The sequence below is a fragment of the Brachionichthys hirsutus genome, chromosome 14 (genome assembly GCF_040956055.1).
Source record: "Brachionichthys hirsutus isolate HB-005 chromosome 14, CSIRO-AGI_Bhir_v1, whole genome shotgun sequence".
NCBI lineage: Eukaryota > Metazoa > Chordata > Actinopteri > Lophiiformes > Brachionichthyidae > Brachionichthys > Brachionichthys hirsutus.
Genome location: NC_090910.1, coordinates 8,513,061 through 8,525,649, shown reverse-complemented (window position 1 = coordinate 8,525,649; position 12,589 = coordinate 8,513,061).

The following is a 12,589-nucleotide window of genomic DNA, read 5'->3' as shown; positions in this document are numbered from 1 at the left end:
TTCATCCGCCCACACGGCCGGAGGCCATATTGGATCTTGGTGGCATTTCGGCGTCCCTCCCCGCGCCGTCAGTCTTTCATGGCCGCGGTTTATTGTGCGACCCCGTGTTCGCTCCTCTCTGCGTTTGTGTGAGAAAGTATCTCCCGGCCTGAAGCGTGACTATATATACATTTAATTAGGGCCTGTGCGGTGCGGTAATGGGCGGTTGGGCTCGGCCACGGTGCGGGGAGGAAATGTCAGCAGCAGATAGGGAGCTAAGAGAGCGGACAGAAAACAAATTGATTCCCTTAAATTGCCACTTCATCCGTCTCTGATTGAAACTTGTGTGAAGAAACTTTTGCTGGTTCTTCCTGGCTCCGGAGCCGCTTCGCTGCGGGTGCGAGAACGTCCCGAACCGGTTCCATCCAGTGACGGATGAACAACGGCCCGAGAAATCCTCCGGCTGTTTTACAATCCGTCATTTTTCACTGTGCAGCTTAATCAGGATGAGAGAAATGAGGAGAGGAGTCGGAGAAAAGGGGGGCATCATGGGAGAGGGAGGTGGTGGTGGTGTGTGTGTGTGTGTGTGTGTGGGGGGGGGGGGGGGGGGGCTCCACCTCTCTTGCATGTTCCAAAATGAAGTTTTAGAAATGTGAGGGATACATGGACACGAGATTGGGTTTCATTCGGAGCCAAGAACCTTTTAACCAGGAACATGTGCCACTTCTTGGATGGTGTTGCGTGGATGTATGTACGATGGTGTGTGTTTCCGAGGGCGACGGAGGGTCGGGTTTCGAGGGGAGGTGCTGTGAGGAGAGAGGGAGCAGTGCGGTAGGTAAACAGGGCCCTGACCCGGGCCTGCCAGGAGAACTCTCTCTCCTCTCTCTGCCAGAATCTTTTCTGTTTTGGTTTTGTGTTTTTTTTTCTTCATCAGCAAGACTTGGGGGGGGGGGGGGGGGGGGTGTGTGTGTGTGTATACACACGTGCATGATGGAGGTGGGGGGGGGGACGGCTATTAAGAGCACTATCGTTTTTGTAATTAGTGCTTTAGGGAATATTTTCTTTAGTGCTGTCGTTCCTCCCTGCAGAGCTCTTTGTGGGATGGAATGTGCACGACAGCGTGCACGTATGTGTGTGTCTGTCTGTGCAGAGTGTGTGTGTGTGCGTGTGTGTAATGTATTTGAAATGTACTATTTTTCTGCCCTCATCTCCCCTTAGTTGTGACTTCCAGCCATTCACCTCACCCCTGCTGCATCCTGAAGGTATGGACACCCCCCCCCCCCCGCGCGCCCCCACACCCCCAGGTCATTAAATCGAGGGGTTTCAGCTCTCCTTTCCTTTCCATCCTGTACTTTCGGAGCTCAAGAGCAAAGGAAATTTTCCTTTCTCCTTTCTTCCCTCTCTAAACGTTCTTTTCTCTTTCTTGCTGCTTCTTTTCAGCGAGTCTGCAGCTCTCGTCCTCGCTTTGATCGCCCCTCTCGTCCCTCTCCACCCCTCCACCCCTCCACTCCTCCCAGGGCCTCCAGCCAGCTCGCTGGAGCGGTTTCCTGAGTCTGCCCAGATTAATGAGTGGAAGTTGGTGTGTGTGTGTGTGTGTGAGAGAGAGAGAGAGAGAGAGAGAGGGAGAAAGAATGCCTCAGTGTACCGCAAATTGTGAGTGTGTGAGTCTGCATACAGTACAAGTCCGTTTGTGTGTGTTTGATCTGTGGTTTCCAAACCAAACTTTATTTTGTGGATTTTTTTTTAGAGTTCATCAAAGTAAGTGATTCCACAGAGGGTTGGCTTTCGCATTGCATCTGGGCCATTTGAAAAGAATTCCCCAATCAGGAGGCTGCCGGGATACGATTGCAATCAAGCGGCAGGCGTCTGCAAAAGAAGCCAAAATGAGCCGAGCGCTTCCAAACCCGCCTCGGTGACACCGTGAGGCGGGGGGGGGGGTAAGGATGTGGAGCTGGGGCCTGGAGATTTCATTCACACACTCAAGAGACATTTACACAACAATATTTTTTTGTATGAAATTTCCCCCTTTTGGTTGCGGTTAGGCCTTTTTTTTCAAACACAAACAGGCTCTAGACTGTAGTCTTTCTCAAACGCCACCCTTCCTGTCGCTGCCTCAACGGCCCAAAATGCAAGTCGACGCGGCTCCACGTTTTCGATGGAATCGCCATGTGGGGACAAGATGACAACGCGACTAACGGCGGGACGGTGGAGTTTTGTTCGTGCTGCAGACTTTGCATGAGTTCATGAGCAGCAAGATCATCTCTTTGTTTACTCAACCCGCTCTATAAAAACCAGACCAAGATGCTGCACAAGAAAGCGACTGTACGCAGGCACGTGGTGTTAATTTAGGACATTTACACCACCATCGACGGACCTGGCATCCATACGACAGCAGGCGTTTTTTCACGATGTTGTCCCACGAATGCAGATTTTTTTTTTTTAAATGCACATGAAAACGTTTCTGTTTTTACTGAAGGATTAAACGGGGGCCTCGGGCCTCCAGTGTGCAAAACTGCAGCAATCACAATGCAACTGATTAGAATTCCTCCACGAAAACACAACGTGCTAAAAATAATTCACTGATTGGAGCCATGTGTTGGATTCGGGGCGGTGGGGGTTTGTGTGTGTGTGTGTGTGTGTGTGCGTGTGCGTGCGTGCGCTGTGGAGGCCTGCGAGGCTGGAGGCTGAATCAACCCAAAGTGAAAAAACAGTTTGTCTTTTCTCTGAGCTCTGATAACAACGCCACGTGACGTGAGTCCCCGCTGCACAGCGTTTATTTACTCTCACAACTCACAGTGTACACACTTTCACTATTACACACACACACACACACACTCTTGCGTCAGAGCAGCACACAAACACACACACATTTAAAAGCAGACTTATAAATATGGACATCAGCATTTAATCAAACCCGTGCCTGGTCCAGTTTCTCACTCTGACACACATGCAGATGGTGGTGGGGTGTGTGTGTGTGTGGGGGGGGGGGTCTCTGTAATGGCCAGGTGGTTTTAGTTAGATGCTTTTGACAGAAAAACAAATAATAGAATGATTCAGGTTTTAAGTGACGTACCTTTTAAAGACATTCAACGTGGCTGTTTCTTAGATTTGACAGTAAAGTGATATAAACCCAAATCATAGCCTCCGTAGTTTGGAGTTAACGAAAGTACAAACAAAAAGTGCCTTCTTATGATGCTGAAGTGCTTTTAGGATGTGTTAAACCCTTAAAGGGTGAGTCGGCTAATTTATTATTGTACTTCCCAAAATAAATAAATCATGTTTCAACTGAGCGCTTAAAAAAAGGAAAGGTCAAACTCGAAGGGGCGGAGGCCAAAATATCGTGACTTTTATTCCCTTGTGTGGGTCAACCTCTAAAAACACAGGATTATACACTAATGGGGGGGCATCTTTTATAAAACTCCCCGTGTCTGGTAAAAGTAGCATCTTTGAAAACTTACAGCAGCTGTTTAAAATGTATATTTCCTGTTGAGAAAATCTGTGTTTGTGTGTATTTGAATATTTTTATAGACTCTATCTAAAGAAAGTGCTTTATTGGTCTTGTTTTTTTTTTATTATTATTTAAGCTCACTTGCATGTATTTAAAAAAAATCTAGTTTTAAACGTTATTATGCAGCAAATATTACTTTTGTCGTGACTGAACTGCCTGCAATTCTGTGCTTTTTAAAGGCGTTTAACTTAAAGGTATAAATTATATATATATAAAACACTTAAATTTAACATCAAGTCAAGATTACAAATTTTCAAAATGCACCAAATGAAACGAGAATTTCAAGCAGATGTTTTTGTTGCTGTTTCTGTGAAGAACGAACCCTGAACGTCACAGAGAAACCGTTTCCTGTGGGTGGGTGGATTCATTTCATTCTAAATAAGATTCATTCATTTTAAACCAGTGAACATTTAGAAAAGTCACGTGCACTTTTAGTGAATTGGATCATTGTGTGTGTTTAAGACTGAAGTAGGTTCTAATTGAATTCAGTCACTGAAGCTTTCAATCGAGCATCTGCAGTGACTATCCAGACCCATTTTGACTCATAATAGCCTCCATTGTATAGGAGCCACCCCCGACCCTTATCTGAGGGGGTTGCCGTGGCGATGGGGACACATGTGTCACATCTGCTCTGTGTGTGAATGACGCTCATCCTCCTCACACATCAAAGGAGGCTATTGCAGCGATTCTGATGACGACGCTGGCAGCGCTGCGATTGGTTCATTTATCGGTCGGTCACCGCAGCAACCAGGAGGAGAGTGGGCGGGACTCCATCTGGGAGCGCTTGGTTGGGCAGCGGGCTGAGAAGGCAGTGTCTGCTTATTTGATAAGAAGTCGTCCGTTAGGAAGCAAAATAAACAGTCTGGTGAGCTGCTACTGCGGAGCCAGAGGGAAGAGCTGCTACTGGAGCGCAACACAATATTTACACTGCCGGACCCACACACATCCACGCCGACACACTCAGCGCACACACCTGCCCACGTCTGGGTGTCACACAGCGGGGGAAACAGGTGTGAGGGTGGAAACGGACAAACCGTTTTTCCTGCTCGTTTGTGCGTGTGTGTTGCTGAGGATGCGTTTATTATAGGAAAGCGTAGAACAGTGTCCCGTTCAAGTGCGATGACTTCTATTTAAGGACTGATAATAAAAAGGTTCTAAAGATAAAATCCATTGAATCGGAACAGCAAATAATGAATGTGCTTTACTTTCCCCACTTGATTCGGTGTCACTGGTGTTAAGCTTATATATTATAGTTAAGATGCAGCCACTCGTCGGGTTTATTCATTATTTTAATTTTACTGAAATATATGCTTTTCTTGCATCTGAAATGTGAAAATCAATACAACATAACATTCAGAGGCTTTAGACTATTGATCAGACCAGAATTGAGACACAACGTGTGCTTATTACCTTTCTGCAATAGAAAAGAATAAAATCCATCGTCAGAAAATGTATTTTCCTCCATGTTGTGGACTAAAATCAACGATAGTTAATCCAAAGGCAGGATTAATAATCTTGGGTTGACATGTGACGAGTGCTGATTCAGGCCTATTGAGGCCCTTGCTGGATGCATGGCTGTGCTTTATTTAGAGGCGTTGGTGTTATTGTGTGGACGCCGTTGTGTGGACGTCATGGACACGTGTGTGAGCATCTTGAGGAGCACTTTATTTTGCAATTTGTTTGTTTGGAGAAGGAAGAAGGGGAGAGCCGAGGGACCCGTCAGAGCCTTGACCTCCCGGCTCTGGGCCCCGCCCTCCGGCCGTGACTGACAGATAGCATCAGCTCGACTCCTTATCAGCCCTCCGCTCCCTGCCCTCTGAACTCGGATCTGCCTCCCAGCACTGCAGCGAGGAGGAGGAGGAGGAGGAGGAGGAGGTGGGACATGCCAAGGCAAGAGGGTAAACATACACACACAGACATGCACATACGTGGACAGGTCGTGTTGCCTTCAAGAACACTGTTGCATTTTGACGTATTGATTTGTGATTTTATATTTGCGTCCCAGATAATGGATTCATAACTGCAGGGATGGAAACACAATACATTCCTTGTTTAACCACAGAAACGGACGACTCCATTCCAACAACATGGATTCTGTCTCCCTCACGTTCTTCGCTTGCTCCAACTTCATTATTGCTCTTGGACGGCGGGCTGCGCTGTGCTTGCGGCCCGTGTTTGGGAGTCTCTGTAAGTCATTTGGTGTGTTTTTTTGGAGGGGGGTGAGATCATGCTTCTTTGCTGACACTGAACATAAAGACGCATTGAGTGGAGTGTGGACCATAGGCCAAGTCTGGAAGTAAGGGGGGGGGGGGCAGAGATCTGTGTATGCACACACACTCGCTCTCTCTAAGGGCAGCGAGTGTAGAGGGCTCCCGAGGGCCGGGGGGGGGGGGGGGGGACTATCGTTTTCCCCGTTAATTATGACCGTCTGGCAGACTAGAAAGCAGGAAGTCAGAGAGGGAGAGATGGAAAGAGGGAGGGATGGTAGATAGATGATAGGAGCAAGAAGGTCGGGAGGGAGGGGGGAGGAGGGGGGCGAGCAAGCGGGGCAAAATAAGGGAAGAAAAGCGAAAGCCAAGATGGATAATGGGAGGAAAAAGGGAAATGATGGGGGGGGGGGGGGGTGCAGAGACGGACCCAAATGAAACCATATGCAGGGAGGGTTTGGATGATGAAACCAGGTGCCTGATAGAAGGTGGAGCGTCACGTTTCTCTTCCACTCGTGTCAGCTTTTTGGATGCTTTCTCTTCCCAGCGCCGTTCTGTCTCCTGCTCTGCCCCGAGGGCGTCCACTCCCTCATTTCTGAAGGACTAGCTTACACTCGTTCAGCCCTTTGACCGTTTGAGCACCACCAGATTGTTCCCGTGGCTCAACCTTCCTCGTTTGAACCATCCTATAGTCCTCCGATCCTCGGATGGGCCGTTCTCCTTTTTGACTCCCACAAAAAAAAAAAAAAAAAAAACCCTAGAGGAGGTCCGACCCAGCAGAAAAGTATTCTCTGAAATAAATGTTTGTTGTTTAAAAACTCAAGTATTGCGAGGACAGTTTGGGAGCGCTCTGAGCCAAGACGTTACATGAGCCGATCCGAGCGGAGCGGGTTTGGGATTCAGCTGGCTCCAGGTCCAATTACGACTGTCTGCTGCATCTGGACACGGTTACAGTCAGAACTCGCTCTACGCTTGAATAGGGATATAAAATCTTTCAGACTACAAAGCGGCGAGCATTTGCTGTTATGTGCCCGTGTGAAGATGGCTGCACATGGCTGATTAACCCATAGTGAGGAGCTGGCGGCGTGAGGTGGAGGAAGGCCGGACCGCCGCCGCTGCAGCCGGATTGGGTCAATAACAAGATCATTTCCATGTCGCAACGTTCTAGTTATGTTTGAGGGCTTTGCTGCGAAGGCAAGCTGGAAGAAACTCCAGACTTTCAGCTTCAAGAGTCTAAGTGTTCACAAATCAGGCCAATAAATACACTCATGTCTGACGGAATACACAATCATTGATCACGCAGGGTCCCGTTCAAGCAGCTGCGTTCTCCAGTTTCCTCTTTATCTTGCAAATGCGGGCAAAAACTGCCAAGATAAGCTCAGATTTGAGATACGATGTTTAAAAGGAAACATAAATTCTCTCAAAGCAGATGAGGTGATTTGCTTTCCTATGAGCAGTTAGAGGAGATCGACACCCCTTTGATGCCTGCATGTTAAATATGAAGCAGCGAGTTACAGCCAGAGGTCTGAGAACTGATGCAGTAAACGTATCTGTGTTTTTATTTAAACTTCTGCAGACATTATTTTAGCACAAATATCTTTACTTTCTCAGCGCTAATGCATTTCCATTTTTCAGACTGATTTCAGCAACACAAAAGATGATCCTTTTGTGTTTCCATCAGCGCCGCGAACGACAGGAGAGGCGAGTATTAAGTACTTTTTTACTCAAGTAACTGTACTTCTACACTTTTGCCACATCTACTTAAAGCCTGGAAAAGATTATAAGCATATGTATGTGTTTTGTATTTGTTTGTTTGTTACTGCCTACTAGCAGAATTACAGAAAACGTGATGAACAAAATCTTTTTTTTTTTGGAGGGATACAAGAAACGATCAAATAAATTAAAGCCATAACACGAGACATCCAACTGGAGAAAAAACAAGTAAACAGCACAAATAAAACAGACGCATCTCAAACGGCTACGGCTACTGCCTCGGCACGAGAACGTCTGCGCCATAAAAGCAGGAGTGTCTGGGGAGAGATGAGGAACCTCACTGCAGAACATTCCACATCATGACACACAACTCAGCCTGAGGTCTGACCCCACCTGAGCCTGGATCCATGTCTCAACAGCACAATCACCCTGGAATGAGAGCCAATAGCAGAGTGCTGCCCTCCATAACCCTCCAACACACACACACACACACACACACACGCACTGGGAAAGCATGCTTTACATCAGTAAGAATGAAAAAGAACGTTGAAATCTCCGGATATGAAAAGCTCCCGAGGCGGTAATGCTAAGTTTAAGTACAAGATGTTCTCTCTTTTTCTTTTTCTTTTTTGCAAGTGTGTGTGTGTGTGTGTGTGTGTGTGTGAGAGTGGATGTTTGTGCAATTCAAAGGGCAAATGCAAAAAAAAAAGATGCCATAAATCTCTTCTCCCTGAGTTGCGCTGAGAATTTGATTGTGTGTCAGCAGCCGAGGCCCAAGGCACGCATCGTATCACGTTGCTATAAAACTCTGCTCAAGCAAAAGGAAAGAATGCTTCTCCAGTTGTGTATAATTACTTAAATTATATTCATTGTACTTTATGACATTGTGCCAGTAAGTCTATTATTCAAACTTAGTCTTAAAACGCGATGTGATATTAGAGTTTTTTTTACGATCTTTTGTGAGTTTTACCGTCTCTGCTTTATGTAACTTAGACGGGACACCGCATGCTTTACTTCTCTGAAGCGATGAGTGATTAATTAGCATCTTAGCAGTGTGGTGCTGCATTATTGTTGAAGGGTGCACAAAATACGGTTGACACAAGAGCATTTGGTTGACAAAGCTCTGCTAACTGTAGCAAAACTATTTTAATGTCTAGAAATGATATATTTTGCCAACAGGTTTGAAACTGTGTAATTCATGTATTTAAAGAGAAACAATATCTTGGACAAATGTCACTAATATTCACAGAAAACAATGGAAATTCTTGTTTTTTTTCTGGTCTTGAGCTGTCTTCAATGCCACCATGGATGCTAAAGATATTCTGCAACATTCCGCTTTTTTATTTCTCAATAAGATCATTGAGGGAATCTTCTTCTTTTTTTTTAACCAGAGAATCAGCATTTGGAGAGCAGAAGTGACGCCGTTGCTCTTACTTTTATAAAGGGTGTGTGAACGCTCTCCTCCACTGTAAATCACACGCATCAAGCTGCAGTTCAGAGGTCATAAAACACCATCCATCAGCTCACTAAGAATACATTTTCCCATGTGTTCCTTCTGTGAGGGTTTTTTTTATTTTTTTATTTTAGGAACACATGAAAGAAATTTAGAAGAAGAGGAAGAAGCTGTGGAAAAAAAAACCCAAGATGACTCCAGTCCGTGCTTTGAACGCCTCATCGGACGGTTCTAACATGTGTTCTGCAGTTTTCCAGCTTGCATGGATTTTTATTTTTAGATTTATGCTCTAAGGAAATATCAGGAAGTAGAACCCCTCTTGACTCTTCCTCCCTTCCGGCTTCATTTGTTCCTTTAATGCAGATACTCCAGTATAATTATGTGCCTGGGTCTGGGATAGGAGCACCTGTCTGGGTTATTGTAATGAGTTCAGCCATGACTGAGGGTGTTTATGCAGCGACCAGGAGATCTGCGCTCCTGTCAGTGCAGATGAACCCTGAATCTCCCACAGAGCTTTAGGACTTTTCAGTTTCATAAAAAGAAGGAGAGCACAGACCTCCGCCAAGCACCTCAGTGCCCCTATATTATGATTTATTTTATCGATATTTTTAGATTCAAACAAATCCATTTGTCCACTTCTAATTCCACAGTGTCTTGGTAAAGGCCAGCAAAAAAAGAGAACCTCCTTGGCGCTGGTAAAAAAAACAAAACAAAAAATCAATAAGAGCTTTGCATCTTTATGGTTCTGTTGAATTCATGTCTTCCTTGAAAAAGTAATTGCTGGCTCTTATTGTTCTCGTTATGGAGTGATGAGTTTATAGCCTGTGAAATACAGAAATTCAAGCAACACTTCATTTTAAAGGCCCCAATTCAATAATGAAAAGAAAATCTCAGTTGCAATCTGTGTCAGGTTATGATGTCATTTTTTGAGGAAGGACGATGGTGGGAAGACAAATAAAAGCTTTTTTTTTTTTTAACAACAGCGTGTCTGCAGTTGTGTTGAGCGTCATGTGACGGTATATCCCGGTCGGTTGTCCTCCCAGCGCCGCCGCTGCACGCAGCGATTAACCACCTGTGCCGAGTCGAGTCTGCAGGAAGGATTTGACCTCCTCTCTCACACGTCTCACTTTTCCTCCGACTCCTTGGATAGCTTGTCCAATGTGTGCATTATTATTATCCCCATGTTTCAACCATTGTTGCGTCCAATAATGGCTTTTCATTGCACCTTTTAGTGTGGCTGTCTGGAACAGCTTAATCTGAGATACTCACGATAGGAGAGGAGGAACTCTAATGCCAAAAGGGAATTCTGCTACAAAATAAGTCACTATTCCCCTCCTGCTGGGGGGGGGGGGGGGGCATTAGAACAGGGTTGTTGAATCCGATGCAGCATGAATTAAGTCCAGTTTGAATTACACACGCGTGAGTTTGAAGATTTAACTCATCATCCTCTGTTTGCTTCATAGCGGTTCCAGATATTTGATTGGCTAATTTAATATCTTACTTGATGCTCCTCCACTGCTCAGATTTCTTTGTGTGCCATAACTTTCAAGCTGGTCCTTAACTAAACTGGCACGCATGCAGAACAGAGCGACCCAGTGCCAGATTCCCTGCCCTGTCGTTGGCTTCATGAACACGGGCATTAGCGTGCGCTGCCCTAAGTGCGCCTATACACGGACCACAAAGTACCAAGTGCCAATCTGGGTTTTATCACAGTGAGGAAGTGACACAGCTGCTAAGGTCGGCAGGAAGGAGAGAGCAGGTCGTTGCCATGGTGTCCGGTGAAACAATGGCGAGAGAGAGAGAGAGAGGAGGTCGGCGAGGAGGCAGCATCGCACGGTTGAGACCCAGGAGGGGGGAAAAAGAAGAAAAAAAAAGATCACCTCATAAGCCGCACGCAAACCGACAAACAATACACACACACTGGAAGACTTTCACACCTGACAGCCGGCGGCCCCAAACCGCCCCGCCCGATCGATCTCACTCCGTCTGAACTGAGTCGTCTTTGTTGTTGATGCGCACAAATCACGGCGCATCCAAACAGCCGCCTCTCCTTCTCCCTCTGCGTTACATTCATAACAACATTTATAATCATCTACATGACAATCCGTGTGGGACTCTATAGGGGGGGGACGACGACACAAAGGTTAGTGCTGAAGGGAAGCGGTGCATGCTGGGATTGTGGCCTGCTGAGAGAGTGGCATTCTGGGAGGCGGTGTCCTGCAAGGCAGGGCTTCAGGGGGATGCGGTGTGGTTAATAGGCCTTTCATGGCCGGCCCACAAAATCTTTTGTCCCCGGGCCTAATTCATCCAGTCCTGCACGGTGAAATGGAGAGGAGGGTGAGAGGGGGGGGGGGCACCATGGAGGGCTTTTTTTCGGGGTTGGGAGTCCCCCATTTTTTTCCATGCCCTGTCTCAGGTCTTGCAGGGTGGGGGTGAGTGTGGGGACGCCACAAACACACAGAGCCGTGGTCGGTAGCGACAACATTTGGTAAAGTTCACAACATGCTGGCAAATCTGCAATCTGGAAAACATCTTGAAGCTGAACTAACCCGCTGGCGAAAGGTCCGGGAGGCGGATTGGTTCTCGACCATCCAGCCAGGTCTCCGTTCTCACAACAGGTGCCATAAAACGCGACAGCTTGCCCGTGAACGGACCCCTGCTGGGTTGCCCCCCCCCTCCCCTCAGGTGCATCGTGGTGGGAGTTCCTGCATTCTTCCCACCGACAGAACAAACTATCAGCCCCGGTGATCTGGGAATAGTCCGATATTAATGAACTGAACAGGAATGGCTGGTTTCAAAGCGTGCTGATTGAAGTGGAGAGCCTTCCAGGGGGGCTGTGATCACTGTGGTACATGAGTGTGTGTGTGTTGCACCATCCTGACTGGACCCGTCCAGTTCCAAACACAGCACCCACCGCACAGCTGCACTGGAGGGTCAATTCAAACCCTGTGAGGACAAACTCGGGGGAGTTTGTCCTCACAGGGTTTGAATTGACCCTGAGCATGATGAGGGGGGGGGGGGGGGCACCTTTCTCCAATGGGACGCTTTGGTTCTTGATTAAATATGATTCCACGAGCATTTCCACGCTCCATTAATAGAGAGCGAGGGCTCTGCGTCCTCTTAAAGTTGCGCGTAATCTCCAGTCCGGAGAGAAGCAGCGCGGATCCTGCGCTGGGATTTTGGGAGCCGGGGGCCCAACCATTGTTCAGATCCCTCCTCCTGCTCGGGAAGTGGGAGGGCCCGAAAGGCGTCCCAAAAGGGAGAATTGTTTGGGAGCGCAGTCATCCAAAAACGGCCTTTCAGTGCGAGGACGGAGGGAGCCGAAGAAAATGTCGGTGAATTACTGAAGCGGCGGCGCCTCGGAGGGAAGGAGAAGCAGAACGCTCCGTTTCTGTCCGTTTCTGGGGACTAAACTTAAAACAGACGCAGAAGACAGGATCCGGTGACGCGCAGAGTCTGAGCCAAATAGTTCGGGTAAGTTTCCTCCCTTCGTGCGCGCCGGGATCCGTCGCGTCAGAGTAACTTTGTGTTTGCGTTCGAACCCGTGAGCGGCTCGAGCGACTCTTTATTTCCAGCGTAAATTGGCTTTTTGGTGTCGGACGACGCGTTCGTCCGGGGGGGGGGGGGGGGGGGGTCCGCGTCTGTTTGGTTTTCCTTCTGCTTATTTCATTGACGCAAGCGTAACTACTCTGGTCTTGGTGCCCCCCCCCTTATTTGGATGGACGCGTT